Source organism: Pinus tabuliformis, chromosome 1_2 (genome assembly GCF_031772625.1).
Source record: "Pinus tabuliformis cultivar Carrire ecotype Pingquan chromosome 1_2, CPIR1, whole genome shotgun sequence".
In the NCBI taxonomy this organism is placed as follows: Eukaryota; Viridiplantae; Streptophyta; class Pinopsida; order Pinales; family Pinaceae; genus Pinus; species Pinus tabuliformis.
In genome coordinates, this window is record NC_142298.1 from 188,070,141 (window position 1) to 188,085,910 (window position 15,770).

Consider the following 15,770-nt stretch of genomic DNA (forward strand, 5'->3'; position numbering starts at 1 on the left):
CTAGTGTTTAGATACAATGGATTTGAAACTAATGCAATGTGCGCTCAGCATAAATACTTAATGTCATGTAATTTCAATCTTTTGAATACATTATGATTTTTTCTTTGAAGAAAAAGAGGGATCTCCCTCATTGTATACAATGCCTCATGAATAATTAACTTTATTTTCTTATCTTTCATTTCTCAAGTATATCATTAAAAGGAAAGGGATATCTCATGTATATCATATTGGTTCCTAGCAAGATGGAAAATAAATTCACTTAATTGCCTTATCAACTCTATTTGCACTCAGTTTGCTATGTTAATATTATCAACAGGGCAATGAATGTAAGGATATAGTTTTTTTTTTGGTTATATACTCACGCTTTTTTTGTTCAATGACAGCCAACAAATTATGTGATTAAACCTTAATCATTTCATATACATACATTCTTCACTTCTGGTGATATTCATATATTCTCCACAATTGGGTTCATGAATAATTAAGAACTGACGTTTCTAAGCCTTAATGGTTGATCACATATTTGTATTTGTAGACTTTGTATGAAAAAATTGTTCATGTTTGATATTTGCTGTGACATGGGATTGTATATGAAATCTTCCACATTTCTTTTGTGGGGGATTTGTCACCCATTCTACACAAGATGCTTCCAATTTCGTAGGCCCAAAAGATTCAGTTAGGCTTATATGTAAAGTACTTTCAAATTTGCTAATGATTCAATGAACTATTAATCAATTATACATCCCAATATTAAAGGAAAAAGATCAAAACTTTCATCCATTACTGGATGGAAAAAAATGTATTATATGTTATAAATTTGTTAGCTAGAGAAGTGGGAGAGCCTTTGCCATCAAAACCCAGTAGTGATAAGGCAACCCAATTTAATAACTCTTGTTCACTGGCAAAGGATGATTGGATATCACTCATATACATTAATAAGCTGACAAAATATAAATTGAATATCACACATATATCTATGAATGAAATTCAAAAAGTAAATGAGATAAGGCCCTTGCTTCAACATCACTGGGTATTCTATGCAGGCATATATACTGTACAATTTCATCTTTTCCTCCTAAAGTTACATATGATCTAAACTTAAACAGAAATGCAACAAATTATGCATATAACCATAAATACATAAATGTAGTAGAAATAACACTTCATTTCATTAATACTAGAATATTGAAATATGCTTACAAACAAAATGGAAATAAACTGGTTCGAGCAATGGTAGCTTATCTCTTAGAAGAGATGTGGTGGCTGCATGCCTCTGACTTGTGTTACAATGAGGCTCAAAGGCCTATTTATTATTGAGAAACAATGGAAAACCCTAAACATCCAAAAACCTAACCCTAGCAGATGAAGCACCAAAATTGTGGGCTGTGTTTGGGTAAATTGCTACATCAACTCCCTGAGGTCGTATCTTTGGCACTACAATCTTCGTTTGGTTATCATAATACCTCGTTTCAAAGATCTTAGTGAGGAGGCTGAAAGCAATTAGATAAAAGTGTTGGGATGTTTTCGATCTCTCTGTTTTCCATATAAACATCGTTTAGGGCCTCAAAACGGCTCTGGAAGTTCAGGACCCAAAAAACTGCCAAAAATAGTAAATTGTGCTACAATTAAGGAAACGAAAAAACTGAAAGAGACAGTGTTGGACGTCTAAGTGGAAAATGTAGGTGGCCACCAATATCCACCTCGATCATTCCTCCTGTTGAGTGCCTCCATGAGATGGGCAAAACTTTGTTGAACTTGGTCCCTGGTGAGCCACTTGCCTTGGTGAAGGAGCTGGCCAGCTTTGACAACCCGATATAGTTGGATCTTCTGTTGGCAAGTGTTCTTGATTTGTGTGTCCATGATCCGATCAGTTGTGGCATGTTTACTGCAGTCTGGGTTTAGCTCTGTTGGTTTGAGTTGTTCTGCAACATCGGATGTGTCCAGCAATGGTGGAAAGTATGACCGAAGGCGGTCTACATTGAACACTAGGTGTAGACCAAGGAACATTAGAATGCCAAGCTCAAAGGCATTGTCCCCTACAACCTTGGCGATGGTGTATGGCCCATATCAGAGTGGGTGAAGCTTGCGGTGGGGTTGAGCGAGGCACTCCTTCTACAAATGTAGCCAAAATTTGTCGCCCACCTGAAACTTGTGTGACACCCAATGCTAATCATAGCGCTACTTGTACTTAGCATTGGCTTTGTCCAATATGTCATGGACCTATTGACAGATGTGTTCAATCTGCTCAATGAAGTTGTTAGCCCTGTCGGTTTTGGACTGGACATGAGTCGAATCTCCCTGAGTAGCTGCAAATGGTATGGCCACATTAATGGGACATAATGGCTTAAATCCCAGCCCTACCTGAAAGGGGATATGGCCTATTGAGCTGTGGAGAGCTCTCTTGTAATTATGCTGGACATAGGGGAGGCTTTCATCCCATGTGCATTGATGCATCGAGTTGTACATGCACAGAATGTGTACGATTATCCTGTTGACGACGTCTGTTTGGCCATTATTTTGGGGATGGAAAGCCATGGACTTGTGAGTTTGGTATCCAAAATTGACCAGATACTTGACCAAAATTCACTTAGGAATCTATTGTCCCGGTCAGATTCAATGGACGGTGGGATCCCAAAGTGTACCCATAGTCGCTCAAAGAAGAGCTTAGTAGTGGCCTCTACTGTGATACTCTTCTTGCAGGCTGCCACAATGGCCATCTTAGAGAATCTACCGACAACCATGAAAACCCAGTCATTGACATGCTTAGTAGAAGGAAGGCTTGACATGTAATCCATGGAGATGGATTCCCAAGGTTGACTAGGAGTAGGTAGAGGAGTATATAGGCCTTACTTCTTGATGGTTGGTTTGACAATGGCATAGGTAGTGCATGATTTAATGTGCCTCCCAACATCCTGATGAAGGTTCGGCCTATAAAAATACTTCTGCAGTACTGCCACTTTTTTTCTCTACTCTGAAATGTCTAGCAACCTAACTGTAGTGTGCCTCCCAAATCATCTTGGCACGTTCGCTTGAAGGAACACATATGTGTCCTAGGTGGAATAACAATGCATCCTGGAGGTGAAATTTTTGAACTTGCTTACCTTCCAGGAGTGTCTGGTATGTGTTGCTGAATTCTGGATCGCTCTCGTAAAGATGTGGCCACCTCGAAGTCTCGTGCCCACAGGAGTCGAGCACAGTGATCAGCGCCATGACTGGTGGTCGGCTGAGGTAGTCTGCAACATTATTGGTGTTTCCCTTCTTGTACTTAATGTTCAAATGGAATTGTTGCAGGTATGTGGACCATTTCTGATGGCGATCATTCTGCAACTTCCCTTGTGTCTATATGAACTACAAGGGTTGGTGGTCTGTGTGGATGACTGTTTCCTTCCCCATAATGTAATGCTTCCATTGACGATAGACCTGCACAATGGAATACATTTCTTTGTCATAAGTGGGATACTTTCGGATTGTGTATGAAAGTGTCTCACTGTGGTAAGCCATTGGATGCCCTGCTGAGTAAGAACTGCATAAATAGCATAGTCAGAGGCGTCTCTCTCAATCTCAATTGGTTACTGCAAGTTTGGTAATGCGAGCACTGGTGTAGACCAGAGGCGATGCTTCAACTCGAAAAATGCCTTCTGTTGGGTTTCGGACCAAAAAAGCTTTGCTTTTGCTCTGCCCTTGGTGACTTGACTTAAAGGCCAAGTGATATGAGAGAACCCGAAAACGAACCTGTCGTAGAAATTGGCGAGACGCAAAAAGTTGCGAAGCTCTGTTAGAGTGGTTGGATCTGGCCAATCCCAAATGACTTGTATCTTGGTTGGGTCCACATGCACACCCTACTCATCAATGATGTACCCCAGATATTGAACATGGGTCATGCCAAAATTGAATTTCTCCAAATTGGCACACAACTTGTGTTGTCGCAGGGTTTGAAGGACCTGTCAAATATGGTGGACGTTCTCTTCCCAACTCTAACTGAAGATCAAGATTTCATCTAAATAAACCACCACGAATGCATTGGTGAAGGGTCACAAGAAGTCATCCATCAATCTCATGAAGGTTGCAAGCGAAGTTGTCAACCAAAAAGGCATGACCAACCATTCGAAAAGGCCATCCTTGGATTTGAAGGTATTCTTCCACACATCGGAGGGTTTGATAGGCACCTGGTGATAACCAAGCTTCAAATCAATCTTGCTAAAATATTTCCCCCCCTTGATCTGGTCTAAGAGGTCATCAATCTGTGGGATTGGGTACCTACTCCAGACAATGATCTTGTTCAGTGCCTGATATTCAATACAGAGTCTACAGGTCCCATCCTTCTTTTGTACCAATAAAATTGGGCTCCCATAAGGTGATGAGCTTTGCCTCATGTGACATTTCTACAACAGTTCCTAAATCTGCCTCTTGATCTCATCGTTCTCCAGAATAGAGCATCGATAGATTGGTCCATTGGGTAGTGGCATGCCCAAGGTTAGATCGATGGAGTGCTTGACCTCATAGTGCAGAGGTACCCCTATAGGTGAGGCGAAAATGTCCCTATACTCCTCCACGATCTTATCCATGTGTTGTTGCTGTGCGAAGGAGCCATGTATGGAAGTCATGGCCACAACCTTCTTCTTGCCCTAAGGGCGAATCATAAGGAAAACAATTTTTTTGGTCTGGGAAATGATATTACTGCATTTCTTTGTAGTGATCAAAGAGATGGCAGTAGGTGGGGCTATCTTCGATATCCTGTACAACTTATAGCCCAAATCAATAATCACAGAGAGAGGTCTAGACTCATATACAACATGTCGCTTCCACAAGTATGGTTGTGCTAATAATACATCACAAACTTCAAGAGTAGCAACATCACAAAGTACCTCATCCGTGAAGGGCTTGATGTTGTAGGGAAGGTGGCACTGTTGGCTGATGTGGAGATCTCGTCCTTGGTGAAGCCACACGATGGTGTATTGCTACGGATATGTTGTCGTCGGTAGGCCCAACCGATTGATGACCTCTGCTGAAATGAGGTTCCTTTGGCTCCTGTTGTCGACAATGAACTGCAGTAGAGAACCTTTCACCCACATCTGTGAGTGGAAGAGGTGTTCCCCCTTCTTTGGATCTTCAGACTCATTCTTCTGGATCTTGGTGGTGGCCACAGTGGCATTGGGCTCTGCATCAATGATTTGCTTCCCTTTGTCATTCCCCTTGTCAAGTTCTGACTCATAGTCGGAATATGCATCTGATTCGGAAGCCTTCAGCCCAACCACTAGTGACTACTTGGCCTGACACTCACTTGTGTTGTGAGTGGAGCTCTTATGGAGCTCGCACCATTTTCTCGTTCCTTCTTTGTATTTGTGGTGTTTTTCTTTGCTTGTGGCTTCGGCGGGTTGTCCTGGGTCACCCCACCTTGGCTTTGGCCTTTTCTTTGTGGTTTGGGGGTGCCTTTTCCTTGCATCAGATTCGCAGATCCAAAGTCTTGCCTCCTCTGTATAAACTTTTTCTCAATCTTGACAGCGTATCGGTATGCCACGCTGAGCGAGGAAATGTCCAGGAACTCCATCTTGTCCTAGATGTACTTGTGTAGATAGTTGCGGTACTTGAGTACCAAATGCTACTCAGAATCCTTGATACCCAACTTCGTGCGGAGGGTACGGAAAACATTTGTGAACTCTGGCACATCTTGGTCCCTTCCCTGTCGTAGCGTGGCCCACTTTATGTATTTATCTTCATAGCTCTCGACATGGTAATATTGTTCCTTGATGGTGTCTCAGAAAAAATCCCAAGTGGGTGCAACTGAAGGCAGTGAGGATTCCCTCTCATCCTTTTGTTCACAGTAGTTTTCGCACCATTCCTTGATGTGTGGGGCTGCTTTGAGAAGTGCAAAAGTAATCTTTTCCTGATTGGAAAAGTGGTGAACTAAAAAATATCCTTCTAACAGATTCAACCATTTATTTACGTCGCCTGCATCTATCTGGCCCTCAAATACGTGAATATCGAAGTTAATTTGTACCTTAAAAGGAGTGATGCCTCCAGAGTGGCCGCTGGATGAAGATGCGTCACATGTGGGTAGCTGTCGAAAGATCTAAGCAAAGTTATCCATCATCGCGTTCCTATGTCGCTCGAGGGCTTCCTCAAGCAATATTTTGAAAGGATCTCCTGCCCCCTCGTCTTTCTTTTCTTCGCCATGGGAGGTTGTCGGGGTTTGCAAGGCTGCTTGCAAAGGTTCTACGAGATCGAGCCTTAACTCCTTATACCCTGACCTCGTTCGGGACATGTAAAGAAAAACAAAGAAAGAGAAGACCCCTCTGATACCATTGATCTGAACTTAAATTTGAATGCAAAAAATTACACATATAACCATAAATACATAAATGCAGCAGAAATAAAACTTCATTTCATTAATATCAGAATATTAAAATATGCTTACAAACAGAATGGAAATAAACTAGCTTGGGCTATGGTAGCTTATCTCTAAGAAGAGATGTGATGGCTACATGCCTTTGAGCTGTGTTATAATAAGGCTCAAAGGCCTATTTATTATTGAGAAACAATGGAAAACCCTAAACATCTAAAAACCTAACCCTAGGAGATGAAGCACCAAAATTGTGGGCCTCGTTTAGGTAAATTGGTATATCAACTTCTCGGGGTCGTAACTTTGGCATACGATCTTCGTTTCGCCATCATAATATCTCGTTTCGAAGATCTCAAAGAGGGGGTTAAAAGCATATGGGCAAGCTAATTTGGGGCATTTTTGGTCTTTCCATTTTCCGTAAAAACATCGTTTAGGGCCTCAAAATGGCTCTGGAAGTTCAAGGCCCAAAAAACTGCCAAAAATAGTAAATTGTGCTACAAATAAGGAAATCGAAAAACTGAAAGAGACAGTGTTGGGGGTCCAACTGGAATAGATGGGTGGCCACCAATATCTACTCAGATCAACATTATGTACATCCTTATGCTATAAATATTGGTTTAGCTATTTTTATAAAGTTGGTTGAGATAAGAGAATCAACCCAAATCAAATTTAATAAAGATGTTCTTTAAACATGTTTGAATAATATATCATATTGTAGATGCACCTGGTGAGATTTCAACAACTGAAAACTATAACATTAGCTCCCAATCTCATTGTGCTTGTTTTGAAACCATTTCCATCTAAAAATAGTGAAAATAGTCTTCATTGAGATACGATCTCCATCCTCGAAGGAAATTAACTTGCTAAATGTGAAAGTAAAGAAATAATCAAATATGAAAAATCCATTGCATACATTGCCCAATGGTAGAGTTTGTATTCTTTAATCAGTAACCCAAGCTCATGCACTGTCACATATAATCAAGATCCATTTCTCGTCCATTGTCTTTAAGAATAGAAAACCATCATTTCAAATCAATATTTTGTTAGTATTTATTAGAGAAATTGTTGAAGCCATAAAATAAAAATATCTAGAGAACAACGAGGAATCATTGTGCCAATGAAATAAAAAATGAACTGGATTCCTACAAGCAATACATTGGAATGAAAAACTTAGTGAACAATAAGGTTGCAAAATACCTTGAATCAATAAAGGAGGAGTGTTGTCCCTAGGACTTTTTATTTTTTCCACATGGACAATTGTAGCTCCATTTTGTATCTTTCCTCATATCAGCAAGCAAAGGAGGACATGAAAAATTATGGAATAACATCATTGTTCTATAAACCAAAAACACTGAAAATTCTAGACTAAAAGGCTTGTCTACTTTTTGCACTTTTTTCCAGGTTACACACCCATGTAAAACCCCCAAATACTTCCCCTCATTTCAAGGATGGTACCCAAGGTAAACCCTAGAACCTTCATGGCACAAGGCCAAACAATAAGAAGCCTCAAATCCATTAATATAGTCATTAAGAGTTGAACATGTCACTTACGAGAATTGAACTTGGGTGGCAAGCATAATTTACCTTAACCACTCGGGCTAAACCCAATTGACGGTTTGCTTTCTGCACTTACGTATGAATTTCATCAAATTGATTTCATAAAATTTCATGAGAAAGATAATAGTGAAAAGACCACTAAGGAAAAATCCACAAATTTTTAAACTACAAATTAACACTAGAGCTTTACCTCATCAACTGCATTATCAAGAAACTCTGCAATAGTTGCTAGCTAAAAATCATATACAATAGTCAGAAACAAAAGGATTGAAAATAAAAAATATTTGACTCAAAAGTTGACATTGACTAAATATCCTAGAATATCAAATAAGCCAATGGTTAAAAGTAAGAGTATTCGTCACAAACATACCACCAAGTGCCCATTTATGAGATGTGGCATTAGAATGAAGAAATTTAGGATGAAAATAAACGTGTTCCATGCCATCTGGAAAATAAATATAAGTTTAGCCACATGAAACGATAGCAATATCCAATATGCAGCCACATATATAGCACATATACAAAATACTTGCATGTAAAAATTAAACATACAAAATCTTGCATACATGCATCATCTAAATGGTATTGCAATAGACAGCATATTAAATGCTATATTTTAAAGAAAAGCATACTTTGGGAGGTTCTTTTTGAAGATGATCGCACGTCATAATCCCCAGCTTTCCAAAATTGTCGGCATACTCCAATCTATACAAGACATGTGGAAAATATTGAATTTGTGTTATAGACAACATATTAAATTCTATATTTTAAAGAAAAGCATACTTTGGGAGGTTTTCTTGAAGAAGATCGCACGCCAGCCTCTTTCCAAAATTGTCGGCATACTCCAATCTATACAATATATGTGGAAAATATTGAATTTGTGTTATGAGAATCTCTGTGAGATGTTTGCATAGGACCTCTCCGATCAGATTGAGCAATGCTATTTTGAACCTATTTTTTTGGTGGCATAATAAAAGTGCTTCCATCTGCAAAATCCAATGCATTACTAGGTTGTTCAAATAATTCTTGTTTTATAGCCTTAGTCACACAATAATATTTCCTTTCACCATTATCTGAACCTAGAAATGCAGTCTCATGCTCATAGACTTCAGCAGTCGTATCATCCATGCAATCATCTTCATCACTGCTAAGGTCTATGACCTCTGGAAGGGAGATGGTTTACTATACGAGTGACAAAAAGGAAAAAAGAATGAGAACACACCTGCCATTAGAAAAAGCATACAACTCATAGCAAAGTGGTATTGGAACGGCCGTCAACCCAAGCTTCACCATAATCAACTTAAATATTAGTTTAAAATATACAAATAAATGGTGCAATAACTAATTTCAACTCACATTTCAATAAAATTTAACTTCGTTTCAAAAGGCTAGTTCACAACCCTAATTAACATTGCATCCATTAACCTTGGCCCTTCACATATATGACACAATGCAATGTATGAAAATTCAGTGCATAGAACCATAGCCAATTCACCATCAACAGATTATCCAATCCTAACCAATAAGCACAAGTCACATCAATTGATTATTGAATCACAAGCAATAAGCGTTGATGGTTAGTAATGGCACTCAATATAAGTATTATTATAATTCCTTGTGTTAGAGGCTCACAATACTTGTTGATGGATGACATTAAAAATAGGCTGGCTGAGGAGGTAGCTAAATAACTTATCATCTCTTGATGCATAGAAGTGGATTATGGTGATGTATTCAATAACTCCAATAAACAATATATTCAATTAATATATGTCTCTCCCTCATCTTTATGGTCATGCCTTGACAATAATGGTATTATGGGGTGGGGTGGGGTTAGGGTGGGGACTGGAGCTTGTGGTCACAAGGGTGGGGTGGGGTGGGGTTAGGGTGGGGACTAGAGCTTGTGGTCACAAGTCTAAACAGAGGAAAGAGGTTGTATGGGCGAGGGACAAGTAATTACAAATTACAATTAGCAATGGTATCCCAACCAAAATAGAGAGAGGTGTGAAAATTTCAAGCACTGGGTGACTAATGTATTGACAATCTCATTTGGACAAGTAAATTGTTAAATTTATTTAATGCTGAAATTAAATTTCAGACCATAACATCAATCAGACCATAGTCAGGAAATAAATAAAAGAAAAATAAAAACTTATTTCATACGCAGGTAATTATTCATTTCTTTCAAACTTACAAAGAAACCTCCACATACTGCCCAAAAAGCATCACTACACAGGTACCAAAATCACCCTGAACTTAAGCTTCTATGGGCTGCTTGAAAGGTACCATTGAAAAAAATAGAAACAACAGTTCCCTCCTGTATGGCCTTGTTGTATGGATCTGTATGCATATAAACATGTATGGTATTGTCCATACGATTATGGATCCATACGTGGGTGTCTGTATAACTATACATATTTCAGTACAACCACAAAATATTGCTCCATACGACTGTACGAAACTATACGCTGCCTGGAAACACCTCTTCCCTAGTTGCCTGCACACTCTTTCCTCCTCTGAGTCACTCAACCTATTCAACTGCTCATGTGTGATGAAAGTATTTACCTTGCCCTCTTTTATATTTTAAGTGTTGAACCTATTTTAAAAATTACTCTTAGTCTAAGTTATGCGCGAGACACAATTTGAGACTTAACTACTAAAGATGAAGCTTTCACTTTTTTACTAAAGTGAATTACAAAATAAAATTACTTTTAAAAAATGTCTTGTACTTGTTGCATTTCATACTGAACATGTGTGGATGTTTCTATCCGAGCTATAATTCTCAACAAGATGCAAACATTAAAGGCCAGCCCAAAAGTCTATTAAATTTGAATGTCTTAAATTAATGTTTTTAAGATTGATATTCCAAGGGTTCAAAATAGATTAAATTTAATTTATGGAACACCATGGTGGTTTGAGGCAGGATGGTTTTTTGAAAATGTTTCTTTCCTCAATACAACATCTGAATAAACTCGTTTTTCACAGAAGGTCTGTGCTACTACATTTGAAGAAATGCCAGTAATGCGAAAAAAAAAGATGCTTAATTTAAATGTGGATGTCAGATTGCAATAGTTATCTCAATAAAGAAGACTCTACACAAGTTGATAAGCTATACAACAGAAGGAAGGTGCCTCTAATCACTGTAGATTTGTTGCAGCTTTATGTTGCAAAATGCAAAATAATACACTAGTTGCAGACTGAGATGACAGTCACTAGATAGCAAGTGTTCCACCCAGGTATGGTAACAAATGGGGTATAGCCGAATAGATAGTGTCAAAAGAAACAACATGGTGTGTCATCCCTTAACAATTTGTCTCGTACTTGGAAGCCCCAAACAAATGTGGCAACAAATATAGTTGACTAGTAAGCATGAATCAAAACATATAAATCTGGAGGCAGTGGCTCAGAAAATGTAGAGTCAGAAGCATAAATTTATGTCAGAACCACATGATTAACAAGAACAATGATGAGCGAATAAATTGTGGGTAGAAAGATGCCCTACTCAGACACTGCAAATGGGAGAAATTTTCCCAGTGGAAAATGGATGAAACCAAGTTTATCTGAAGAGAAAAATAGAAAGTAAAAAAGCTATGCCCACAATCAAAGCTTACAAGGACTACTAGGGAAACTATACAGATTACAAGCATTGCAACTATGCAGATTAATAGATAAAAATTTGTGTTGGCAATTACTTGGCCTTTAAGTTAGTCAATTGAACCAGGGAGACTTAATGTTGTTACTACATATTAGCCATGGATTTTATCACTAGTTACAGACCACAGAAACCCTTGGCTAATTAATCCCATATGCAACAAATGCCTGAACCTTGCAGGAACATAGGTTAACGAATTTTGCAGGAGGAAATAAAAGGGTCATCAAGGTCATCAATTTTATAGAAGGGCAACAAAATATTCAACATTAACTGAAAAGCATTGTCATCGTGATTTAGAACGGATTTTAATTTTTTATATTCATTCAGTTGTCCACTCATAACTATTAGCAGAGGACACTTTCATTTCTTAGCTCTTATGTTGTTTCAAGTAACATGAATGAAATAGTAGATAGATATCTTTAAAAAAAAAAAATTGGATGAAAATGTACAAAATAGCAGCAACAAATCTTAGTTATTTCAAATTTCACACGAACTAAACTATGAGAAGACAGGAAAATATGAACTATGAGAAGACAGGAAAACATAAAAGGCAAGGCATAATGTTTCCCTCTCTAGCCCACTCAAAAGTTGACAAGAAGCAAAGATGTTTTCATTATACTTGTTATTTTACTATTGATGCTATCTAACAGAAATAAGGCATTTTCCAGTAATTAATCAAATATTTTGATGAGCCTATATTTCATAGAGTAAACACTCCTTACTAGAACTAGGTCACTACAAAGGTAAACAAAAGCATCTTGCTTGCAAATGTATGCCATTTTGGTTCTACCTTAAGACAGACCTGAGAGAATTCCAACTATAAAGATATGTTTCATATTTATTACAATAAACTTGTTGATGAAACTTTATTTTCATTCCCCATTGATGGAATATTATGGAAACCAATAATGCAAAAAGATGGCATGCTTGCAGAACATTGAGTCATGGCACTGAAATGGTAACTACTTAATGCAATGGAACAAAAATCTTCATGTTTAGAAATGAACAACAACATAATATTTTTACCTCTCATAAAAATAAAAAAGAAGAAGAAAGAAAAAAAATCACAAGTATCATGAAATATTCCAAAACCAATAATTGAGAAAGATGACATTGCTTGCACAATAGGTGGCTAATATGCAAAGTATCATGGCACTAAAACAATGAGTGCCTTCTTTAGAAAAAAAAATACACATAAAGATATACATATAAATTTATATAATAGTGAGTGCCTTCTCATTTAGACCAAAAATTATAAATAAATACATAAACCTAGATATATGTGTGTGTGTCCTCTCTTTATTTTCAGCAGAAAAGGATGAATGCATATGTAAGACTGCCCATAAAACAAAATGATAGTTCTCCAACTCTGGAAGAAATTTTCTAAAGTCAAACTTCAAGGGAAATAATGTAAAGGTGGATACCTATACAATAAAAACAGTTATGAGAAGAATATCTATCAATGGCCCCATTCAATGATCTGATAATGAGGCTCATAGGCTTCTTGTTTAACTTACAAGAACCTCTCCCACTTCCAAAGCTTGAATATTCCCAAGTCTATTTGATTAACCAATGTAGAATTTAAGAAATGCTTGAAAATATAGTGTATGCTTATGTTTGTCTCAAACTGATTATGTGTTTTAAAATTTGTTGTCTGTGCTGATATGTGAATGTGCTTAAAATAGGTGTATGCTTGTGTTTATTTTTGAATGTTAAGTGTTGTAATTACTGTTGCTTATACTCATATTTTAAATACAAGGAACAGTAAATAATGCAACAAGTAAACCCCACACATAACAATAAGTCAATTAGGAGCTCACCCACAACTCTTGGGCTACATCTCCGTGAGCTCTAGTCAACTCAACTAAGCTCTCTGGGATTATGGCAAGGTCCTTTTTAGAAGCTCTTGGCTCAACTCATGTTGTTTTACACAGAAACAGCGGGTTCAGACACCATGTTATCCCCTGGCTCTTGAAGCTCTGGCTCTTGGCTCTTGGTTCTGGCTCTTGGCTCTGAATCTGGCTCTTTGGCTCTTGGTTCTAGCTCTTGGCTCTGACTCTAGCTCTAGCTCTCTGGCTCTTCTCTCTAGCTTCTTTCTGCCTTCTATCAGGTTACAGCTCTCTCGAGGCTTTTCACTTGAACTCCAAGTGACTCCCTTGGCTTCCTTTTGCTTTTGCGCTACCTCCTTTGGCTTCTGCGCTGCCTCTTTCGCCTTGGCTTCCTGCCTTGTTTTCACTTTCAGCAACAAAAACCCCAACAACACCATCAACAACCAACAGTCTTCTCGTTCTGTTGTTCTGTGGCTTTTTAAGCCAAATTGCGTTGCCTGTTCATTTTCCCTCTCAGGCTCTGCAACTTCCACTTTGGTCCACTCAAATCCATCTTCTAGCATTCAATAATCATTGCATAACGCCTTTAGGGTAGGTGGCCACCTGTTCCGTAATGGAATGGACCCATCGGTGCTTGAAATCCTTCAAAAACAGTCGTTCTCTGTTTGCACAGAGAACGTTGTAAAACATGAGAAAATCCGCAGAAACACTATCTTTTGGACTTCAAAAGTCCTTAATCCTACCTTATATTTCTATCGGGTCCACCTGGGAGTCGCTATCGCATATCGCAAATGGCTTGGTTCCAAGGTTTCCCTTTGTATTTTGTTTGATAATGAAATATATGAAAATACATTAACATTGCCTTTCGGTGGATCTCAAATCTTATGCATCAATGTTTATATTTCCATCGGGTCCGTAATATCACTGTCGCATATCGGGGGGACCCTGGATAAGCCATATGGCGTGACTGATGCCAATGCTGACTGCGATCCACCGATATTAGCGATCGGCACATCGCTCATCGCGGGGTCCTATCTTTGCCTCGTGGCATCGCCGATTGCGATCCGCTGATATCAGTGGTCGGCATATTGCTCGGCTCGATCCCATCGCATATCTGCCAACTGCCACTGCCGATTGCGATTGCCGATCGGATTTGGACTGTTGATCGGCCCGATCCGATGGCTCCTGTGCAAACACTGTTCAAGCCATTGTTTTGCCTCTTTTTCCTTTGAAAAAGGGCAGCTGCATTCTATGATAACTCCGTCATGTGAAGTCCATTTTCGCCCATTCAAGTTGCGTTGGATTCAGAATGAGGAGGTCTCTGCAATGAGACTATTTAAGCGAGCAGCCTACGATTTTGATTTTCCTCTGATTTACAAAGGATTTGTGCCATTTGGCACCTTTTACCTCTTATATGAAGTCTTTTAGACTTAGAGGTTTATCCAGGATCCATTTTTGGATCATTCAAGCAAGTTCAGTAATGCGAAAAATTTATAAGAATAGATATGCAAACCATAAAATCTCTCAAGGATTCAACAAACCTATGTGCTCTTTGTAAGAAGTCTAAATGGAGGTCACCTTTGCAACCAACTAAAAGGTGGGAATGTAAGCAACCCAAGTCCCTGTATACCCCTCCATAATACTAGAAATTTTGCTTCAAAAATACTCTGTACCAGCTATAAAGCTGCAACTTTCAATAGAAAGAAAAAAAATTGACCTACGATTTTTCTTGTTACTTTTACTTGCTTCAAAGAAATGAAAGGCACAACCACATTCTGTAAAAGAGCTTTAGGAAACGAAGAAACCAAAAAGAAAATGAGCTTTAGGAAACGAAGCAACCAAAAAAGGTTTTCTAGATGCCAGATTATTTCCCTTAACATTTTTTAGCTCTTGACTCAAGCATGAGATTGAATTACTAGTTGAGTCATCCATGCTTTCACTATTGAAAACGCAGTAAGAAAAGTCTCATTTTGATTTTTCCTTAATTAAATTGAGGAAATTCGAAATTCCATATCAGCAGACAACTTGGGGAAGTTAACTGAGGTGACATGGCATTTGTAACTCAGTTAAGAACACTCGATTTGAGTTAATGAGTTAAGGTTCAACTTACTTGTGTTGATTCCTAAAAAATAGGAGTCTAGCTTAGTTAATTTGAGTGAGGGAAATGAAGTTCAGTTGTGTGTAGTGGTTCCTAAATCGTAGGAGCCTAGGTTGAGTTAATTTTAGGTCTAACAATTTAATTCAGTTAAATTGAGTTATGGTCAGGTAAACTAGTTCTAATTGATGAAAGAACTAATGGAGGTCAAGTTGTGGGTGTGGACCTTTTTCCACACTGAGTGATCAACCAGTTAACTAAACAATCAGCCTAAATTAACTCATGCATGAAGAGAATTCG